Source organism: Siphateles boraxobius, unplaced genomic scaffold, assembly GCF_051911475.1.
Source record: "Siphateles boraxobius isolate OS27281-9 unplaced genomic scaffold, OSU_SipBor_1 52, whole genome shotgun sequence".
In the NCBI taxonomy this organism is placed as follows: Eukaryota; Metazoa; Chordata; class Actinopteri; order Cypriniformes; family Leuciscidae; genus Siphateles; species Siphateles boraxobius.
The window spans coordinates 919,293-940,352 of record NW_027509164.1 but is presented as its reverse complement, the minus strand read 5'-3'; the positions used below and the strand labels follow the sequence as shown (position 1 = coordinate 940,352).

Sequence of the window (21,060 nt, the reverse complement as noted above, 5' to 3'; positions counted from 1 at the left end):
ATTTTCCATAATGTAATGATACAAATTAAACTTTCATATATTTTAGATTCATTGCACACCAACTGAAATATTTCAGGTCTTTTATTGTTTTAATACTGATGATTTTGGTATACAGTTCATGAAAACCCAAAATTCCTATCTCAAAAAATTAGCATATCATGAAAAGGTTCTCTAAACGAGCTATTAACCTAATCATCTGAATCAACTAATTAACTCTAAACACCTGCAAAAGATTCCTGAGGCTTTTAAAAACTCCCAGCCTGTTTCATTACTCAAAACCGCAATCATGGGTAAGACTGGCGACCTGACTGCTGTCCAGAAGGCCATCATTGACACCCTCAAGCAAGAGGATAAGACACACAAAGAAATTTCTGAACAAATAGGCTGTTCCCAGAGTGCTGTATCAAGGCACCTCAGTGGGAAGTCTGTGGGAAGGAAAAAGTGTGGCAAAAAACGCTGCACAACGAGAAGAGGTGACCGGACCCTGAGTAAGATTGTGGAGAAGGACCGATTCCAGACCTTGGGGACCTGCGGAAGCAGTGGACTGAGTCTGGAGTAGAAACATCCAGAGCCACCGTGCACAGGCGTGTGCAGGAAATGGGCTACAGGTGCCGCATTCCCCAGGTCAAGCCACTTTTGAACCAGAAACAGCGGCAGAAGCGCCTGACCTGGGCTACAGAGAAGCAGCACTGGAGTACGCACAGTCAGTGATGGTCTGAGGTGCCATGTCAGCTGCTGGTGTTGGTCCACTGTGTTTTATCAAGGGCAGGGTCAATGTAGCTAGCTATCAGGAGATTTTGGAGCACTTCATGCTTCCATCTGCTGAAACTATTAACCCTTATGGCGCCACGGTCGAGTTTACTCAACAAGATGCGGCACTGAATAAAACGGCCGATTTTGTCAAATAGGGTGTCAAATTTCGTTCGACCTCCCCTCTACTAGATGGCAGACATGTCATACTTCATCCCTGACTCAAAAAAACGTCATGCTTCTATACAAAATCTTCGAGCTAGAGCCCATTGAATCAGTGTGAACAAAAGCGGTGCTAGTGTGCGAGTGAGCCATTTTATCAGAGCAATATTGTCAACGTCAGCGAATATTTGCATTACATTATTATTATAATAATTATCTAATGGCATCAATAAAGCAATGAAGTGTTGGGTCTTATCACGGACCCTGATTCTGAAGGGGAATATCTGCCTATGACGGTGATTCTGAAAGTGAAAGTATAGCCCTACACAAAGCACAAACGGTGAATCCTTTGCCCAATGTCAGTGGTGGGAACAATGTTTCCCGGGGTCTGAGTGCTCATTGCGAAGTTAGCAGGCGTGTTAGTGTTGTGGGGAACGAGGCGGGAGATTTTTACCGCGCTAGCCACGTAGATTTGTCTTCTGACCGTGTGCCTCTCCGCAATCGCGGCGACAGTATTGTGGTGGAGACTTTGTCTAATGCCACTGGGTGTGTTAGACGAGGTCGAAGTATTCATAGGACAGTTAGGGGCAACGTGGAGGCAGGGTGTCGTGATGATAATGACAATAGTCCGAGCTGTGCACACTCGGCGCGCGCGAGGCAGATCTGGCCGCGCTGCTCGTAGCAGGAGCATCACAAGCATATGAATAATATATATGTGCCCCATATGTGGAATCAGAGTGCCTACTGTATCTAGTAAATGGAAAATCTCTACAGCAAAAGGCCAACCGCTACATGCAAATGGTTTGTTTCTGCCATTTATTAGTACTGATTTACACAGTTTGTTCACTACTTACTATTTACCTGAGCATTCAGTATTGTGCAATATAGCATACAGAAGGTGAGGGACATTTTTGGGGGAAAGAAGTTCTGCATTTTATCATTTAAACGTGACTTTTCTTGAAAATTCTATAATCCAAGATGGCCGCCACCATATGACGTCATAGGCAAATTAGATGGGAAAATGTAATCCCTACATAAAATGTTGGGTCATCCTAATATTTCTCTAATTTACAGAAAGTCTATCTTTTATCACTTTTAAGATATAGCCTTTTGAAATTAAGATGTCAAAATCGAACGTTTTAGGAAAAAACCTCTGGCGCCTAAAGGGTTAAGTCCTGTGGACAATGACATCGTTAAACATCATCTGAGTAAAGTGACTACAAAAGTAAATGACAATCAGCCCATCACTTTTCGTAGACTCACACAATTACTCACAAACACAGTCAGACCAGCGATCCCCGGTCAGCAGGTCAGTCTTATGCTAGAAGTCTATACTGATCATTGGAGAAAGCAGTGAGTCTCCAGGGTCATCTATAAACACTTGTTGGCCCACGCATGTCACGACTATCTCTTTGGTCATATCTGCGTGTGGATCTTCCTCTGTCTTTCCCCCTCTCTCTTCATCCAGCTCGTCTGTACGGAAGCGTACGTGTGGGTTAGAAGGTGAACAATTGTGTCTATTAATGACTGGATAATTACTGGAGAGTCTGAATCTATAACGTGGAGCACTTCTTTGTCTCTCACGGCCTCTAAAGACATCCGTCCTGTAACTATACTGAAAAAAAGTGAGGCAAAAGATGGACTAGCCTAAGTAAACAAGCCTATTTGCGACGTTTCGGTCTTGTACCTTCCTCAGACAGGCTTGTATGTGAAAAAGGAAAAAAAAAAAAGAAAAAAAAAAAACTAGCAATAAAAAAATTAAAAATAAATATTGAAAAAGTCTCTTTTTTGAGGAGAACTTTTCTATCTTTAATCTATCAAATACCTATACTGAAGTCTAAATCTATCTCTCTATATAATACTAATATAATATATATCTTAAACTATATGTTTATATATGAATTTAATAACCAACATGTTCTTTTCTGTTTCTCAAACAGCAGAGCGATCTTTTCGTGTCAGCGCGTTCTCCGAAGTGAAGCGCGCTAGTGATGTGTCGTTCATGAACGATTCGTTCATTTTCATTTTCATTTGAATCTTTAATATGACTCGGGACTCCCGAGTTGTCTCAGAGAGTGATTCATTCATTTTGTGTTGATCGCGCATGCGCGCAACATCGCATAAGGTACATGAAGTCATAAATGATTAGTTCATCTTTCGCGAGTCTTCGGGTTCGGCCGGGTCCGAGTCTTTCGTTCTTCCTGTCAGTCCCATTAGAGACTATGCTGTCAGTACCGGAAAGAGAAATGATTAGTTCGTCTGGCTCGGGTTCGGCCGGGTCCGAGTCTTTCGTTCTTCCTGTCAGTCCCATAGAGACTATGCTGTCAGTACCGGAAAGAGAAATGATTAGTTCATCTCTTCGGTTTCGAGTCGTTCGTTCTTCAAGTCAGACTCACAACCCCATAGCACTATGCAGAGACAAAAATGATTAGTTCATCTTTCGAGTCTGAGTCCTTCGTTCTTTTGTCACGTGACAGCTGGTATCTCTCGCATCAATTAAAACATTAGATTCGTATTATTGACTGCGTCTGAATGTACATTGTTTTATATGTTGGGAATTAATATAGGCTACAATTATCAAAATATATGTACAATAAACATCATCTGGAAAAATAAAAAAGGTCCATCTTATTATTGTCCCTGTCCATCTCTTTTTTTTATTGTTAATGTGTTTTTAGTTTTTATTATTATTATTGTTGTTATTAGGATATATATTTATATAAACGTGTGTGTGTATATAAATAAATAAATAAATATATATATACATATATATATATATATATATACATACATACACACACACACACACACACACACACACACACACACACACACACACACACACACACACACACACACACACACACACACACACACACAGAGTTATCCAATGGTTGAGTTGAATTGCAACTGTCACTCAAGGCTGTCACCAAGGAGACAGTGACCCTTTCACACCCATCCCCCATTGTTTTGCACAAGGTGAGGAGCAGAGAAGAGACAGATCAGGACAATGTTGAGCTCTAGAAAAAGGAGTGATGTTTGGACTCATTTTGTTGCAACTTCGGCCACTGAGGCAAAATGCAACATCTGCAAGAAAAACTTTTCCACTAAAGGAGGAAGCACTTCAAATTTGAGAAGACACTTGAAAAGCTCACATCCAACTGTGCTGTTAGCACAAGTTAGAACAGAGATTGAAGATGGTGGCCCTGCAGCAGCTGGAGCTGTGTCCACCACCAGCACCTCTTATGCTGGATATTCAACTTCTTTGGCTGGCACCTCATCTGCAGAATCCAGTATACCAGCAGCACCCACCTCCATCCAAGGAGCAGTTAGGTCAAGGAGGCCACAGCAGCAAACATCTATGAGTAGTTTCATAATGCATCCAATGGATCCGTTAAGACAGAGCAAACTAGATGAGGCTCTGGTCAAAATGATTGCTTGTGACTTTCAGCCCTTTTCTATAGTGGAGGATAAGGGCTTTAAGGAATACTCACATCTTCTGGACCCATCATACAGCCTACATAGCATAAAAACTCTAACAAAAACTGTAATGCCTAGGCTGTTTGAGAAGTTAAGAGCTGACATCATGGACACAATCAAGAGTGCATCTGCTGTATGTCTTACAACAGACTGCTGGACCTCTGTGACTACCACAAGTTACATGGCTGTGACTTGCCATTTCATAGAGGACTTTCAGATGACCTCTTATCTCCTGGACTGCTTTGTCTTGACAGACAGACACACTGCTGCTTACCTGGCAAGTGAGCTGACCAGGGTTACAAATGAATGGGGTGTGGTTGACAAAATTGTAGCCTGTGTCACAGACAATGCCAGCAACATTGTTTCAGCCCTGAAAGACCACCTCCACTGGGATCACGTACCTTGTTTTGCACATTTATTGAACCTCATTGTGAGAGCTGCACTGAAAGAGGTCCAAGCAATATTGCAAAAGGTCAAGACAACTGTTGAGTTCTTCCATAGAAGCACAGTTGCTTCAGATAAGCTGAAGGCCACGCAAAAACAGATGGGTCAAGAGCAGCTGCGCTTAAAACAGGATGTGGCCACAAGGTGGAATTCAACATTTTATAGGTTAAAAAGATTTATTGATTAAAGTGTCATTCAGTCGGCCTGTGTTCTGTCACGAGCCGCTTGCGCTGTTTGTGCGACTAAGGGCCTGTTCACATATCGCGTCTTTTGTGCGCTCAAGTTCGTTATTTCAAATGTAGGCAACGCGGTATGCGCGCTCATAATGGAAGCGACGCGGTCGCGGTGCGACGCGCTCGTTTTTTCCAAGCGCGTCCGTTTTCTACGCGTTTTTAGACGCTATATGTGAGCGCAGCCTAAATCTGCGATCAAAATGAAGGCTGATATCCAGCAGTGTTTTTAATATTGATCATATTATACGAGCAAGAATGCAATGTTCCCCGAATATCCACACGATTTCAAATGTGACATTGATTTTATACAACTGTAAAAAAAACATTAACATTTAACAATGTAACATTAAGTGATTAACTACATTTAAAACAGCATTGTCGGGCTTATTGCTCTATTTTGCTCGGAAATATGTGGCTTTGAACGAATCGTGAGATTCAATGAATGAATGACTCAAAGACTCACTCATAAAGATAGCAAGTTACCACCTACTGGCGATTTTAATGTTTTTAACATTGCATATTTAATGAACATTGTTTTATTTAAAGCATTATTATTTTTTTAAAGGTAAAAAATGACATGGAAAATTGATCAAAGGGGGCAAATATTGTCACTTAATGGAAAAGGTGCGAGTGCAGTCTAAGTGGAAGAGAGGGGGTTCAGGGGTACGGCACTCTAAAACACTGGAGAACCACGGGACTTAGGAAAAGGGAGATATATGTAGAACTGCACAAGTGCTACTGCTAAAGACTGCAATGTCAATCATTTCTCATAAGCTTAATTGAATTGGCCTAGAGAGAATAATTGACATTTTCTGTCTAAAGGCTACATATAAAATAACTACCAAAAGTAACGGTCAACTAAAACTATAAAAAAAAACAGAATGACTCAAATGTGATTTAAGACCAATAAGCATTTTCATGTGAAGATGAAGACTAAATCAAAAATGGCTGCCAAAATTAACACTGGCCTACACACGTGCGCGCTACAACGCTGTTGTGTATGTGTATTAAAAATGACTGATAATTTAAGTAAAATATTTTATTTAATTCAAGTAGCCTAATTGTACATAATTATTTCTAGGGTTTAAAATGTATACAGATTTGACATTTTCCCCTCATACGTCTTTCGGAATGGGTACAAAGTTGGCATTGAATTTTATTTGAAATGGTATTAAAAAGGTCTTAAAAAGCCTTGAATTTAAGTTGGAGGATCCTGGGGGTACCGTGTTATAATTTTTGAAAGCTAATGACGTTAAAGTCCAGTTGCAAATATTTGTTGAAGTATGAAACTTAACTTTGCATGAATATTCCCTAAATCTTTTCCAGAGTACGTGGTGACCAGGGAGTTGAAAATGGGATATTGCACGTTCTCAGTGCGAGGAACTGGTCGAGGTAGCTTCATTGTCGGAAAAAGTGTTCACAATCAAAGGTGCAAATTCTGTTTTGTTGTTTATTTCTGGTGGGGCCCCAAAAAATCACTTGCCTGACTTGATGACATCGTTATTAGGCATGTTAATGTGTGGCATTACAATACCCCTCAGTCTGTTTGCTGTTCTGTAGGCATAGGGGAGACCGGGGACGGTTGTAACACGGGGCTAGTTGTAACACTATCAATTCCACCAATCAGGGATCAGATAGGAGTCATGTGACAGTTTCAGTTTCCTCAGGCTTCCTTTACAATCGCACACGGAGGTTTTCAAGTCTGTGTTGCAATCTCTCATGAAGCTATAGCAGAAAATCAAATTCTGAGATAAGTAAAAAAACATAAGATAATATTTTGTTTAGTAGGCCTACTGAACATAGGTCTGTTGTTGTTGTTTTTAAAGAATTGAGCGCCTGTGGCGTGATGTGTGGTCAGCCGTCACATCAAAATACTACAAAATCCTGCATGCAATTGTAGAAGATGGAGTGCTTGATCTGTCAAATCATCTACACCTCTTTTGTGTGGACTACACAATTCTTCCACGCCTGAAACTGGACCTGAAGTGCTTCACTGGGAGCTGGAACAACCACCCAATCAGAACAGAAGCAAATCTTACACCAGATCAGCTTTGGCACATCGGAATGCTGCAGACTCCAGTAGCTGATCCAGATGTAGAGGTATTCTTTAATCATCTATTTAATGCTATCTGTATTTAACCTATAGATTTCTTAATGTCCTCACCCTTATTTAATTAAAAACCTGTGAATTATTTCTGGATCTTAAAGTTTTTGGCGTAATATTTAGCTATTTTTCACATTTTGCCTAATGTCTTTGTTACAATAATAGCTCCTTAGGAGCATGTTAGCAGACCCCTTTGTAAATGTGCCTTACTTGACCACTTTTGATTTGTATAATTTAAAGTGCATTTTAATAATAGATCTGAACATGAACAAAGTTACATGAGTTTGTAACAACGTGGATACAAGTCATTGACAATATTTCAGAACAGTTGGCATTTTGACCTACTTAATGTTTCTTTGATTTTGCAGATAATCGAGCAACTGTGTCAACAGCAAACGTCTGATACTGACCCAGAAGATGGTGTGGTGGTTCCAGAGATCCACTGCCCTTTATCTGAACAGAGCCTAGCTGTTCTGCAGGGATTAATTGATCTCCTGCCATCATCACTGAACTATCGAGAGCTCTATGTCCAGTCACTTGATATTATTCAAAGATTGTGCTTTACTAACATTTGACTTCTAACATAATAAAAAAACTCACAAAAACATATGTAGTTACATCAGAAATGTAATTCACAAGAACATCACATGTAACAACGTTTTGGGAAAACTAACTTCATAACAATGTTGTGCAAATTTAAAACTTTGTTAGCCACTCTTTTGATAAATGATAAAGTAGTGTGTGCGTTTTTTTAAAGAGGTGAAATTAAACAATTAAAAGGATGTAAGAGTGCAGTAACAAATCTGTTCTAAAACCTGTAAAAGCAAGCTCCCTGTTGCACTGCAATTTTCATATTTTCTTTAAATTCATTTAAACTTGTTAAATGTGCAGTGGGAAATGTGATTGTCTGGGTGCATACACTGACCACAGGGTAGCACATTCTGTGGTCTGGCATACGTTCCATGCATGTGTGGTCAAATAGAACCGTGATTTTAAAAGCTTGTCTCTCTGAAAGGAGCAGATGTCTATGTGCTTGACCAGACAGCCACTGCATTACTTTTGACACAGAAAGTGCCTCCTCATCCTCAGAATCTCCATCTAGGGCAGTAAACATACATGTATTTGAAGTATCTAAAAATAGACATTGCCTTAACACTTGAGTAACAACAAACTTACCTTCAAGTTCCTTTAAAAAATCCTGGAAGTTATACAAGATTTGCATTTCTTTGCTGTGCTTTAGAGTGCCACTCTCACTCATTTGTGGGTCAAGATGTGACACAATGTAATCATAGTCCACCTCGAAAAACATTCCAGAGAGAAAATAAAAAGCCAAATATCATCTAAAAAAAATTCTGTATGCAGTATTCAAAAAATAGGAGTTCAAAAAAGAGTTTCTCTAACACAGTGGTTCTCAATTCCAGTTCTGGGGACCCACTGCTCTGCACATTCTGTATGTCTCTTTTATCTGACACAAACTGTTTAGTTCATGGAGCTGTCTCATAACAAGCTCCAACTTTACAATCTGAATCAGGTCTCTTACAAGATCTGAATCGGGTGCGTAAAAAAAAAAAAGACATCCCAAAAGCATTATAACCCTAAGTTGATCATAGCTTCACTGGTGACAATGGTTCTCCCATCAACTTAGGCTAACAATGGTTTTGGGAGAAACAGCCCAAATCAGTGGTTCCTCAGGACTTGAGTTGAGAACCACTGCTCTAACGATTTTTACAAAAGCTATGCACCTTACCTGATCATTGCCACCTTCAAAAACAAAGAGGCCACGGCACACTTCTTTGTTCTTTGTCCACTAGATTGTAAAGATGGAGGCCCTCACGGAGCTGCTGAAGCATAAGAGTTCTTCGAGCAGCGCCATGCTCTTTTAGAACAGAAACAAACATTGTTTTACAATCTAATAATTATTGTTTACATTGTTTGAAGAATAGATTTAAAGGGATAGTTCACCCAAAAATTAAATGTGATGTTTATCTGCTTGCCCCCAAGGGCATCAGATATAGGTGACTGTTTCTTCAGTAGAACACAAATGATGATTTTTAACTCCAACCGTTGCAGTCTGTCAGTTGTATAATGCACGGCAATGGGAACTCAATCTATAAGAGTAAAAAAAACATGCACAGACAAATCCAAATTAAACCCTGCGGCTCGTGACGACACATTGATGTCCTAAGACATGAAACGATTGGTTTGTGCGAGAAACCGAACAGTATGTATATCATTTTTTTTTACCTCTAATACACCACTATGTCCAACTACACTCATTGTGTAATGTGCCAAGTTCAAAGCTTCATAAAAAAAATATTCACAGTAATAATTACTCAAAATGTGGGTTTCGTTAGAGGAGTAGCTCTACTATAATGGGCTCATGTCCAATTTAACGCACCCTCTGAGGCAGGCGAGAAACAGCGCCACGCAATGGGCAGGAAATGCAATAGACGGCTCATTGTGCATTGTGTAATGTGTCAAGTTCAAAGCTTCATAAAAAAATAATTCCACAGTAATAATTGCTCAAAATGTGGATTATGTTAGAGGAGTAGCTCTACTATAATGGGCTCATATCCAATTTAACGCACCCTCTGAGGCAGGCGAGGGTTAGGGTTAGGAAATTGAAATTCCAAGATCTGAAGCCCTAAGGCTCCAGAAATGGCTGTGCATTGGCCTACCTTCTGCTGACCACTAAAGGTCACCCCAGGCCCAAGCTCGTAGACAATGCAATGCCCCGATGCCTCCATTTATAACCTGTTTTTTTCTCCCTTTTCTCCCAGCTCTGAGTCGAAGAGGACTTTCAACAGGTCGGGCTACACGACTAAGTGTAAACCGGGCCCAGGATCCAGGTAAGTGGTGTACAGATAGTGTGTAACTTCTAATCTTGTATTTTTGTTGAGTAAAAATATGTGTGTAATAATTTCTAATTTTGTATTTTTCTCCCTGTTCTCCTAGGTCTGAATCGGGCTGTGAGAAGTCGGGGTGCCCCGCAGAGGGCTGTCCAGGACTCCAGGTAAGTGGGTAGGTTTTAGTGGAGAAGGGTTAGGGCTATATAAATTTAGGGTGTGTTATAGAATCAGGTCTAATTGCAAGAGGGTTATAGACGGGTAGGTTTTAGGGAAGAAGTGTGAGTAGCCGTAGAGTGATTTTATCAGGCTCTAACATTAATCCCGAAGGGTTTTAGGCCTCATTTAGGCCTCTGGGAAATACTGTGTCCAGACGTTTGATCCATACACTTTCTGCTCGGAGTCTTTCCCTCAGGGACCATGTAGGATTCGTCTGGAGATAGGTGATCCTGAAAGCAGGTAAGCCGTGAGCCAGGAAGTGCTGAACCAGACGTCTTCTCTTATCCAGTTGTAGGGACTGGGCTAAGTGGGTGAATCTGAATAACAAAATACATCCGGCTAAAGACCAAAAATCTCTGAATGTAAATTAACCCAAACACACACACACAAACACACACACGCACACACATTCCCCCACCAATGAAAACCACACTCAGGACAGAGCGTGGTGTCCGATTACAAGACATTTTATGACTGATCGGAATGTCCCAAAGGAAGTGGATTCCAAAGCGAAAAGAAACTTCTTTTCTTTAAAAGACATTCAACCAGATATATTCAATGTGTTTTTATGTGTGTCCATTTGCCCATGTCACATTGGAATGACTATGATTTTATCGTAGCTTAAAGTGAATTATAAATACCTTCATTATGCATTTTAAATATAACTGTCTATTCCCATAACTTGTACACATAGTTCTGGACACCTCCAGAATGCTTTCGGTGTGATCAATCAGAATACGTACAGTAATATCCAGTAAAATATAGTTTACTATGTTTTCCATCTTTGGAGTGAAAAGAGACCAAAACTAACATCACTGCTGTTCTTAGATAACGGCGTTTACGACCCAAAGGAATGTTCACAGAACTGCCACCCTCTCTGAATTCTAACCAAGGAGGAGAAATGAATCCTGTATTCATATATATACAGTATATGCTATTATATATCCACTTGAGAATTGTATGAACAATGTATCTAAGTTCCCTATTTCATGAGTTGCCTTTTTGTGGTTTGGTCTATGTTTCTCGACAACTCTAATGCGATAATGTTTTAAACTTGGCCAACTAATGTTTAACCAAATCCATTTGTGGCAAGTTTGGTCTTGATAAACTCCAATCTTCATTCCCCATTTGTTAATTGACATTACATTTTGCTAAACTTGTGACACATTAGTATTATAAGGATTGTGAAGATTCTGCTCTTAAACACCCTAATTTCGTCGGTTTCAAATGTCTCTCTCTTAGACAAAGAGCAATAAAAACCAAAGTCCCGCCTTCGAAATTCCAACCCTCTAATTGGCCAAGTCAACAGGAAGAGGCCGGATTTCTCCAAGGTGATAAATGACGCTTCCCCCCTCCGCTCGCGCTCTGTTACTTTGACTGTCAAAATGTAAGGTCTCGCCTCCGGGCGAGCTCTTCGCCTTTCTTTTATTTGTTTCTAGTTTAGTTTGTGTTTTTCAGTCTTAGATAAGTCTCCGTGTTTAATTCCAATCGACGAGTGAAAAGAACACCGCGTGACATATCTCTTCAGCAAACCCATCTACAAGGGACCTTTAAACGAGCGCGCGCTCGTTTTGAAGGAGAAACACGCGCACGTGACCACGTGGCGAGAGACGCACACACGCGTCTTCACCAGCCATGCGAAGATGTGACGTTAACTCCGCGTGATTTCCCCGTAGAGATCTTTATTTCTTTTCTTTGTTAGTCAAAGTTTTGTTTTCCGTAGTCGACTCTGTTCACTTCCACAAAGTGAAACAAACTTAGCCAAACTATTTTCCTTTGGTAATGTTACCCCAAAGACTTGGAAACTCCGTTCAACGCGCGCCAAGCAGCACCCAGTGACGCTTCCTAAAGGACTCCGCTCACGCACGCGCAGGAATGCCGCGACACAGAGAGACCCAGAAACTTAAGTATATCTCTTTATAGAGCTTCTAAGAAGCATTAAGATGATGTTTTCGTGTTGTCACAGGCAGGGGACTGTCAGGGGAATGTTGCCAATGCTCTCTCTCTCTCTCTCTCTCTGTCCCTTCCCCTCTCACACGTGTTTCCATTGTCCACACTCTATGCATTTCTCGTTCATAACGTGTATTGTTGTTTATTATGTTTGTAAATACATATATCCCATGTAACCGTAGTAAATACATAAGTAGTTCTGCCTTATTAAATTCATTATATTCATCTGATTGATGTACTGCCTTTTTGCTCATTTAAGTCCCTTAAGTGCCAAAAGATCTTATAGCAACAAGCTTACAAATTAAAGATACTTTAAAGAGTATGTGTTTATAGGGCAGGAAACCCAATTCTTGTGCCCACAGAATTGCTTTTCCTGAAATCCTATAAAGTAAGATGATATTGTGGATTCCCACAAATATTAGTCTGACAATTGAGCTAATTAATTTAGCCTGTTTTGTAAGACGTGGTCCGTGCAGGTAATTGCAATCAACTTGTGGTTAAGTGCAAGGATACACAGGCATGCATGCAGGTAAAATGACATATCATCCCTTATCGGGAGTTTTATTAACATGTAAGACTGATCTAATCCAAACATGTATGAATAATTATTAATTACCAATTATTAATTATGATATGCAAATTCCCCACGGATTAGATCCGCCCCAGAGTCTTTACATAGTTTATGGACGATATTGTGTGCATGCTGATAGGCTCTGGTTCTGAGCTTGTTTTTGGTCTGGCCCACGTACTGCCTGCGACATCTGGAACAAAACGCCAGGTAAACACAGTTGGTGGTTTCGTGGGTCAAAGGTCGAGGAATTTTAAAGATTTTTTTATTGAATCTACTCATAACCCATCTAGATGGCACAAAGTATTTGCAATGACCGACCCGTCCCACTGAAGTGGGTACGCGCAATTTGCTATGAACGAGGATATCCTTCAGATTCCTATTGCGTTTGTAGGCCGCTATAGGCCTGTGGTGTTGCAAAAACTTTGTGTGTGTCAAAAACTTTAAAAAGTTTTCCTAATGGCCAAATTAAGAGCAACGCTTTGTTTAGAGTAGAGGGCCGTGAGTGGAATAATTTTATGACTGTTTTGAACATCAGTCGCCGGTTGACTCTTGGGTTTGTCATATGTTTTTAATATGTTCCTCAGGAAGGATCTGGAGTAACCTCGTTTCCGGAGGGCTTGGAACAGAGTACCAGTGGCCTCAAGCAAGGACGAGGGCTGTGAGCAGATTCTCTTAAATCTCAAGAGTTGCGACTTAACAATGCCTTTAAAGGTATGATTTGGGTGAAAGCTACTCTTGTGTAATAGTGAATGGGTGTCGGTTTCCTTAAAGTAGACCCTAAAATCTAATTGTCCCGTTTCAGCAAATTTGGGTCCTTTGTACGAGACTACATCAAGGAAGTTTACCTCTGACCTGTCCACACTGTATTTAACACCAATGGACTCCTGGTGAGTATTAAGGTGAGTGACAAAGGCAAGAAAGTCATCCATAGAATGAGTCCAGACACCCCAAATATCATCTAGAAAACGGTCATATGCGAATGGTTTCCTGGCAGAAGTTTCAAGAGCCGTTTGCTCCCAATCTGCCATGAAAATGTTCGTATACGACGGGGCAAACTTCTTGCCCATGGCCGTGCCCTTGACCTGTAAATAAAATTTAGAATCGAACTCAAAATCGTTCCGGGTCAAATTGATCTCTAGGAATTTAAGAATATGTTCATCAGGTCTGTGAGGGTCAGGGTATTTTAACATACATTTTTTTATTGCCTGTAGGCCAATTGTGGTGTCAATGTTTGTATATAAACTATCAATATCGATAGTAAATAGGAATGAGTTTTCTGGAATGTGAAGCTTGCTAATCTTAGAGATAAAATGATATGTATCCTTCAGGTAACTGGGGTGTCATGTGGAAAGAGGATTCAGAAAATGTTCCACATATTCGGCCGTGAAATACGTCTCACTATTGCAATCTGATACAATAGGTCGGCCGGGTGGGACCTCAAAAGGTACACTCCACTTCTCCGGATCCTTATGGATTTTTGGAAGGAGTCACAATCGTCTAGGACGTGGCGGTCCATCACTAGTGAGGTACTCTTTTTGTTTGGCGTTAATGATTTTTTTGTCTAGCATATCTTCCAGAATAACCTCTATTTCCTTCGCCGTTTCCATGTAGATTAGTCCCTCAAGTGGACGATAATGCTCTGTGACAGACAGCTGTCTCAATCCCTCACCCACATATTGTGCTCTGTCTAAGATGACCGTCGCGTTGCCCTTATCAGCAGGTTTGATGACAATATCAGTGTTGTTATATAATCCAGGGAATGAGCTTTTGCCCACCACTGGCGGTCGTGATTGTAAAATGGCGAACTACAAACTCAAGCGCTGACGCCCTCGTCGAGAAGCAGGGCCAAGGAAATGTTTATGTGTGAAAAAGAACTCCTTCGAGCCGGAGTTGAACCAGCGACCTAAGCTTTTGCCCACCACCGGCGGTCGTGATTGTAAAATGGCGAACTACGAACTCAAGCGCTGACGCCCTCGTCGAAGAAGCAGGGCCAAGGAAATGTTTATGTGTGAAAAAGAACTCCTTCGAGCCGGAGTTGAACCAGCGACCTAAGCTTTTGCCCACCACCGGCGGTCGTGATTGTAAAATGGCGAACTACGAACTCAAGCGCTGACGCCCTCGTCGAGAAGCAGGGCCAAGGAAATGTTTATGTGTGAAAAAGAACTCCTTCGAGCCGGAGTTGAACCAGCGACCTAAGGATTGCCAACTTGCCACCTACAGTCCTCCGCTCTTCCAGCTGAGCTATCGAAGGCACACTCATTGGGGACAGAACCTCAACATATCAGGTTGCTGAATCTCCGCCACCGGCTAAAACTGCTACAGACATACATGCTGGTTGTTTCGATTAAGTGATGCAAAGACAACCCGATCTTCCCATACCAGGAGTCGAACCCGGGCCGCCTGGGTGAAAACCAGGAATCCTGACCGCTAGACCATATGGGATCTTCCTTCTGCCTTGAGCAGACCATTTTACTTTTAGTGTGTGACCGTCCGCTTTAAGAACATGGGAATGATCCGAAGGGATTGTTTACTGAATTCAATTTCATCAGGCTCATCAGAGGGAGCTCTCATTTGCCTCACGAGGGGGTTCAGTTTCCTCCCATTCTTGCATTGGCATAATAGACACTACAAACTGGTCGTAAAGCAAGGTCCTTGTGACAGTATTCATGCAATGCATTTTAAAAGAAGCATAGTATTGTATGGTAACCGTTATCCTACTGACAAAGCAGCCTATTGTTGGACTGTCAAATTTTAATATTTCTCAACCAATCCAATAATAATAATAACAGAGACGTCTGCAAAAAACTGCAAAAAAAAACCTTAGAGATGGAGGTCTCACATGTTGGGGATCTCAAATTTTTTGTTTTTATGGCAAGTTTGTGGTGTTGTTAGGATATTCCTACAGAGTCTGTGACAGTTTCTCAGCGGAAGAACCGGCATCCAGGGTAAGAGACGTCTGCAAAAACTGCGTTAAAATCCTTCGAGATGGAGGCCTCACATGTTGGGGATCTCGGTTGCTTTGTTTTCATGGCAAGTTGTGGTGGTGTTAGGATATTCTTACAGAGTCTGTGACAGTTTGTCAGTTTGCCAGGGTCAGTGACGTCTCCTCTCCTGGAGGAAAATACAAGTATTAGTGGTCTTGCTGCAAAATCTAGTAGAGGCCACAGCGAGGCTTGAGGGCAGGTCGTTAGCAGACCTTCCCTGGTGGTCTAGTGGTTAGGATTCGGCGCTCTCACCGCCGCGGCCCGGGTTCGATTCCCGGTCAGGGAATTAGCTTTTGCCCACCACCGGCGGTCGTGATTGTAAAATGGTGAACTACGAACTCAAGCGCTGACGCCCTCGTCGAGAAGCAGGGCCAAGGAAATGTTTATGTGTGAAAAAGAACTCCTTCGAGCCGGAGTTGAACCAGCGACCTAAGCTTTTGCCCACCACCGGCGGTCGTGATTGTAAAATGGCGAACTACGAACTCAAGCGCTGACGCCCTCGTCGAGAAGCAGGGCCAAGGAAATGTTTATGTGTGAAAAAGAACTCCTTCGAGCCGGAGTTGAACCAGCTACCTAAGGATTGCCAACTTGCCACCTACAGTCCTCCGCTCTACCAGCTGAGCTATCGAAGGCACACTGATTCGGGACAGAACCTCAACATATCAGGTTGCTGAATCTCCGCCACCGGCTAAAACTGCTACAGCCATACATGCTGGTTGTTTCGATTAAGTGATGCAAAGACAACCCGATCTTCCCATAACGGGAGTCGAACCCGGGCCGCCTGGGTGAAAACCAGGAATCCTGACCGCTAGACCATATGGGATCTTCTTTCTGCCTGCAGCAGACCACTTTACTTTCAGTGTGTGACCGTCCCCTTTAAGAACATGGGAATGATCCGAAGGGATTGTTTACTGAATTCAATTTCATCAGACTCATCAGAGGGAGCTCTCATTTGCCTCACGAGGGGGTTCGGTTTCCTCCCATTCTTGCGATGGCATAATAGACACTACAAACTGGTCGTAAAGCAAGGTCCTTGTGACAGTACTCATGCAATGCATTTTAAAAGAAGCATAGTATTGTATGGTAACCGTTATCCTACTGACAAAGCAGCCTATTGTTGGACTGTCAATTTTTAATATTTCTCAACCAATCCAATAATAATAATAACAGAGACGTCTGCAAAAGACTGCTAAAAAAAACCTTAGAGATGGAGGTCTCACATGTTGGGGATCTCAAATTTTTTGTTTTTATGGCAAGTTTGTGGTGTTGGTAGGATATTCCTACAGAGTCTGTGACAGTTTCTCAGCGGAAGAACTGGGATCCAGGGTAAGAGACGTCTGCAAAAAACTGCGTTAAAATCCTTCGAGATGGAGGCCTCACATGTTGGGGATCTCGGTTGCTTTGTTTTCATGGCAAGTTGTGGTGTTGTTAGGATATTCTTACAGAGTCTGTGACAGTTTGTCAGTTTGCCAGGGTCAGTGACGTCTCCTCTCCTGGAGGAAAATACAAGTATTAGTGGTCTTGCTGCAAAATCTGGTAGAGGCCACAGACAGGCTTGAGGGCAAGTCGTTAGCAGACCTTCCCTGGTGGTCTAGTGGTTAGGATTCGGCGCTCTCACCGCCGCGGCCCGGGTTCGATTCCCGGTCAGGGAATGAGATTTTGCCCACCACCGGCGGTCGTGATTGTAAAATGGGGAACTACGAACTCAAGCGCTGACGCCTTCGTCGAGAAGCAGGGCCAAGGAAATGTTTATGTGTGAAAAAGAACTCCTTCGAGCCGGAGTTGAACCAGCGACCTAAGGATTGCCAATTTGCCACCTACAGTCCTCCGCTCTTCCAGCTCAGCTATCGAAGGCACACTGATTGGGGACAGAACCTCAACATATCAGGTTGCTGAATCTCCGCCACTGGCTAAAACTGCTACAGTAGTCGGGGAGCCAAAGTCTCAAAAGCTCAATAAAATGGGTTGAACCTGACATGGTCTGCCATACTTTTTATTTGTGTTTTTTCGTTTAACTTTGACCCTAAGAACCAATAATTGGAGGGTCTGCTCTGCCGGAAATATCGCGAAAATTTTATTTGGCCATTTTAGTGTATGCCCCCTTTATTTTTTATCAGAAAAATGTGAAAAATGATTTTTTTCCTTAAATCCTCAGTGGATTGGGTAGGCTGTCAATAAATGCATTCCAGATACACAGAACACATGTGCTGACAACATCCACTGAATAAATAACTCTTAAAACACATTTATACTTATTTTGCATCAATTTAATGCAAAAAAGTAGGCGTTTTCTCCCTTTTTTCCAATATTTTCATCTTTACTTCATTAGCAATCAACTTTTACCCTAAGTTATGACATCAGTCAATATGCCATTCTTTTCTCCAAACAGTATACTCATTCCACAGAAAAAATTATAAAAATCCAACCAAAATCAATAGATCTGTGATGATTTTACTACTAGTTGGCGATCAACAGCCTCAGAATCTCAATAGAATTTTAGGCTACTCTCAAAATTTTGAAAGACATACTGGATATTTAAAATCGTCATGAAACGGAAGTTGAGATTGTCCTTTTTTCCTTATTGTGACGTATATCCGAGTGAAACGGCTTCTGAAATTGGAAAAAAAATGTAGGGTGGGGCTTGATTTCGTCCTTCTGGAATTAATTGGATCGTTGGAGGTTGGGCGTTGCTAACAAAATGGAGGCAGATTTGAATGCCAGTTTACAGTCTGTTGTGGAGGATTTCTCTCCACCGGACTCACCACCGTTACCCTACCATGAAGCATTTTTAATTGAGGAAACCGACGATGAGAACGAGGACGAGCAGCCAAATTTTCCGTAAGGAATCACCCCATATTTATATGAGCCTCCTGTGAACCAAGATGAGGCGGCTGATAGTCATGACCTCTAGTAATAGATTTTGACCAGAAGAGAAGAGAAGTCGTTTCAAGGGGGGAGGGAAGGGTAACGTATTTGATTAAAGATTATAAGGGTACATGAATTAAAAAAAAATAATGAAGTGCACAGATAAATCCTTTATAATAAACACTACAATATTACATATAAAAATAAGAATGGTAAAATTTGATTTCATGATGACTTTAACATGGTTGTTAATGTCCACATTATTAAACATCATGACCTAGGCATCTTTTTAATTTCAACATAACCCTGTTCTCCCTATGGAAATATGTCACACAAGAAATATAATACAGCAAAATGACTTTCATTATTTTATTGCCTCAGATGACAACTATTACAACTTTAACAGAACAAAATAATTTAACATAATTTAATTAACTAGGTGCAGGTCCCTGTGAGGTGGGATAATCAGGAGGGTGGCACACTGCAGATACTGCTCTGGGGACAGACCTTCACCCTCACCAACTGAGGAGACAGCAAACAAGACCGGCAGGGTGGGTTATACAGCTGCGCGATAAAAGATGCACCCCCCCCCCCTTCTCTCTCTCTAACACACACACACACACACACGTGGCCTACTTACGTGTCCCTGTCTTCAAGCGCAAGTTCAATCCTTGAACATCTGTTGGGGTCCCCGGTGCAGAGACATGCAATGCCACACTTCACATTGGCTCTTGCACAGGAGCATCCTCGGGCACACATGCTTTTCTTGCAGCGGCAGTATTTGCGGTGTTTGAGTTCGGAAGGTTTTGCCTCTTTCAGCATCATGGTTGCCACCAATTTTCCATTGACAAGTTGTCTCCCAAAATCAGAGGCAGCTGGGTAGGTTGGCTGAACCATGTGTGCCCGCTTACACACAGCCAACTGATGCAGGGCTCGGCGAAGATGTAATAGGAAGGCATCTTCAGTTGGTGGAAGGCAACGCATGTCTCCTTTGATGCTCACAAAGAGATGGGCTCGCAGTGCATCTAGAGTACCACCAAAGTCACTCCTGTCATAGATTGACACCATGTATTTCCGTGCTGCTGTTATAACCTCTTCCTGAACATCCAGGCTTTCCTCAGGGTCACCGTACCTGCACAGCGGTAGAAGGTCTGTCAGGTGTTTAATAGCAGTTGTGTAGGCCCGCCTTTTTCCTCTTCTGTACAGATAGCTCACTGTGTCACATCCAGTAAGTATGTAGGTGCTGAGGAGAAGGGATGTAAGATCTGAAGCTGCAACATCATACTTCCTCGCCAGAGCTGCTGTGATGGCATGAACAGGCAGGAAGTTATCCATCGTCTTCACCCACAGCTCCTGCAGCCCATCCATGTGTGTGATGTAGTACATGCACATCATGATCACATATGTGTCAGTCGCAACCACGACAGCCCGTTTGAGGTGCAGAATTTGAACTGAGTAGGCAATGTGAGCAAACATCCTGGTATCTGCCTCCTCATGTTTCTCACAGGAAAGTTCTGGAAGCTCAACCTGACGATCCGCTGACAAGAGTACAGTGCGACCAGGATCACAAAAGATTCCACCAAGAATAAGTGTGCATCCTGCAGGAAGTGACTTGTTCTGAGCTGCCCATGCTTCCCCCATGTAGTTCAACAGATTAGCTTTATTCACTGGATTGTGAATGAAGCCTTTCCATTCAGGTATAGGGAGAGTATCATGTGGCTTGTACTCCTTCATTTTGCTGGGGCAGGTCTTCATCCTCTTCTCTCGTTCCTCCCCTTTCAGACTTTCATTAGGGGAGACATCATATCGATCACCAACAAAGTGGATGCAGTCACACTTTTCTGGTAGGATTCCAAGGAGCTGGTACTTTCCTTGCAGTTCATGGAAGGTGCGGCTCCCAAGATGTTGGTAATGTTGAATGAACGCCATGGCATCTACTACCATTATAACAGGCTTGTCAGACGGCGGTAGTTTGTCCACTTCCCCCCATGAGCTGCCAAGGGCTGTCTTGATTGCAGCCAGGTAGTCTGCCTTGTTTCCTTTACGCATTGCATAACTTTGGTCAAGGGACGGATCTGGCTCAAACAGGGAGGCTGGGCAACTTGTCCATTCATGGCCAAACACTTCCACCTTCCTGTCTTCCTCTAAGTCCTGAACAAAGTACAGGTTACGTACAACTGCACTCTCCTCCTCATAGACCTTTTTGGCTTTGAATGCCATGGACATTGACTTCTTTGGCTTTGCTGCGAAGGTTGAAAGTTTAATTTGGGCTACTTTCTCACTGCCTGTTCTTCTTGCTGCAGCCAATGCCTCCAGTCCTTTTTCACAAGCACAGATCAAGTCAGCAGATGTGGCTTTGTGGCCTGTTGAAATGTTGATCAGCTCCTGTTCTTCAGATGTGAAAGGATTGATCATCTGTTTGTTGATGACATCCGTTATTTTCCTTCTGCCT

The 21,060-nt window shown here is 42.1% G+C and overlaps 1 long non-coding RNA gene and 7 other non-coding genes across 8 annotated transcripts; 3 read left to right on the top strand and 5 right to left on the bottom strand.

Moving 5' to 3' along the window:
* The first annotated feature begins 6,416 nt into the window (after positions 1-6,416).
* LOC143713565 (uncharacterized) lies at positions 6,417-7,761 on the top strand. Its single transcript, XR_013195127.1, has 3 exons — positions 6,417-6,498; positions 6,896-7,169; positions 7,542-7,761. It is a non-coding gene; the product is annotated as an uncharacterized LOC143713565 (long non-coding RNA).
* Positions 7,762-14,923: 7,162 nt separating this feature from the next.
* Positions 14,924-15,010, bottom strand: trnay-gua (transfer RNA tyrosine (anticodon GUA)). Its single transcript is given in 2 exon segments — positions 14,924-14,959; positions 14,974-15,010. It is a non-coding gene; the product is annotated as a tRNA-Tyr (tRNA).
* Positions 15,011-15,129: 119 nt separating this feature from the next.
* trnae-uuc (transfer RNA glutamic acid (anticodon UUC)) lies at positions 15,130-15,201 on the bottom strand. Its single transcript has one exon. It is a non-coding gene; the product is annotated as a tRNA-Glu (tRNA).
* Positions 15,202-15,957: 756 nt separating this feature from the next.
* trnae-cuc (transfer RNA glutamic acid (anticodon CUC)) lies at positions 15,958-16,029 on the top strand. Its single transcript has one exon. It is a non-coding gene; the product is annotated as a tRNA-Glu (tRNA).
* A 259-nt stretch (positions 16,030-16,288) lies between these two features.
* On the bottom strand, positions 16,289-16,375 carry trnay-gua (transfer RNA tyrosine (anticodon GUA)). Its single transcript is given in 2 exon segments — positions 16,289-16,324; positions 16,339-16,375. It is a non-coding gene; the product is annotated as a tRNA-Tyr (tRNA).
* A 119-nt stretch (positions 16,376-16,494) lies between these two features.
* trnae-uuc (transfer RNA glutamic acid (anticodon UUC)) lies at positions 16,495-16,566 on the bottom strand. Its single transcript has one exon. It is a non-coding gene; the product is annotated as a tRNA-Glu (tRNA).
* Positions 16,567-17,323: 757 nt separating this feature from the next.
* On the top strand, positions 17,324-17,395 carry trnae-cuc (transfer RNA glutamic acid (anticodon CUC)). The gene has a single exon. It is a non-coding gene; the product is annotated as a tRNA-Glu (tRNA).
* A 115-nt stretch (positions 17,396-17,510) lies between these two features.
* trnay-gua (transfer RNA tyrosine (anticodon GUA)) lies at positions 17,511-17,597 on the bottom strand. Its single transcript is given in 2 exon segments — positions 17,511-17,546; positions 17,561-17,597. It is a non-coding gene; the product is annotated as a tRNA-Tyr (tRNA).
* Between the last annotated feature and the right edge of the window lie 3,463 nt (positions 17,598-21,060).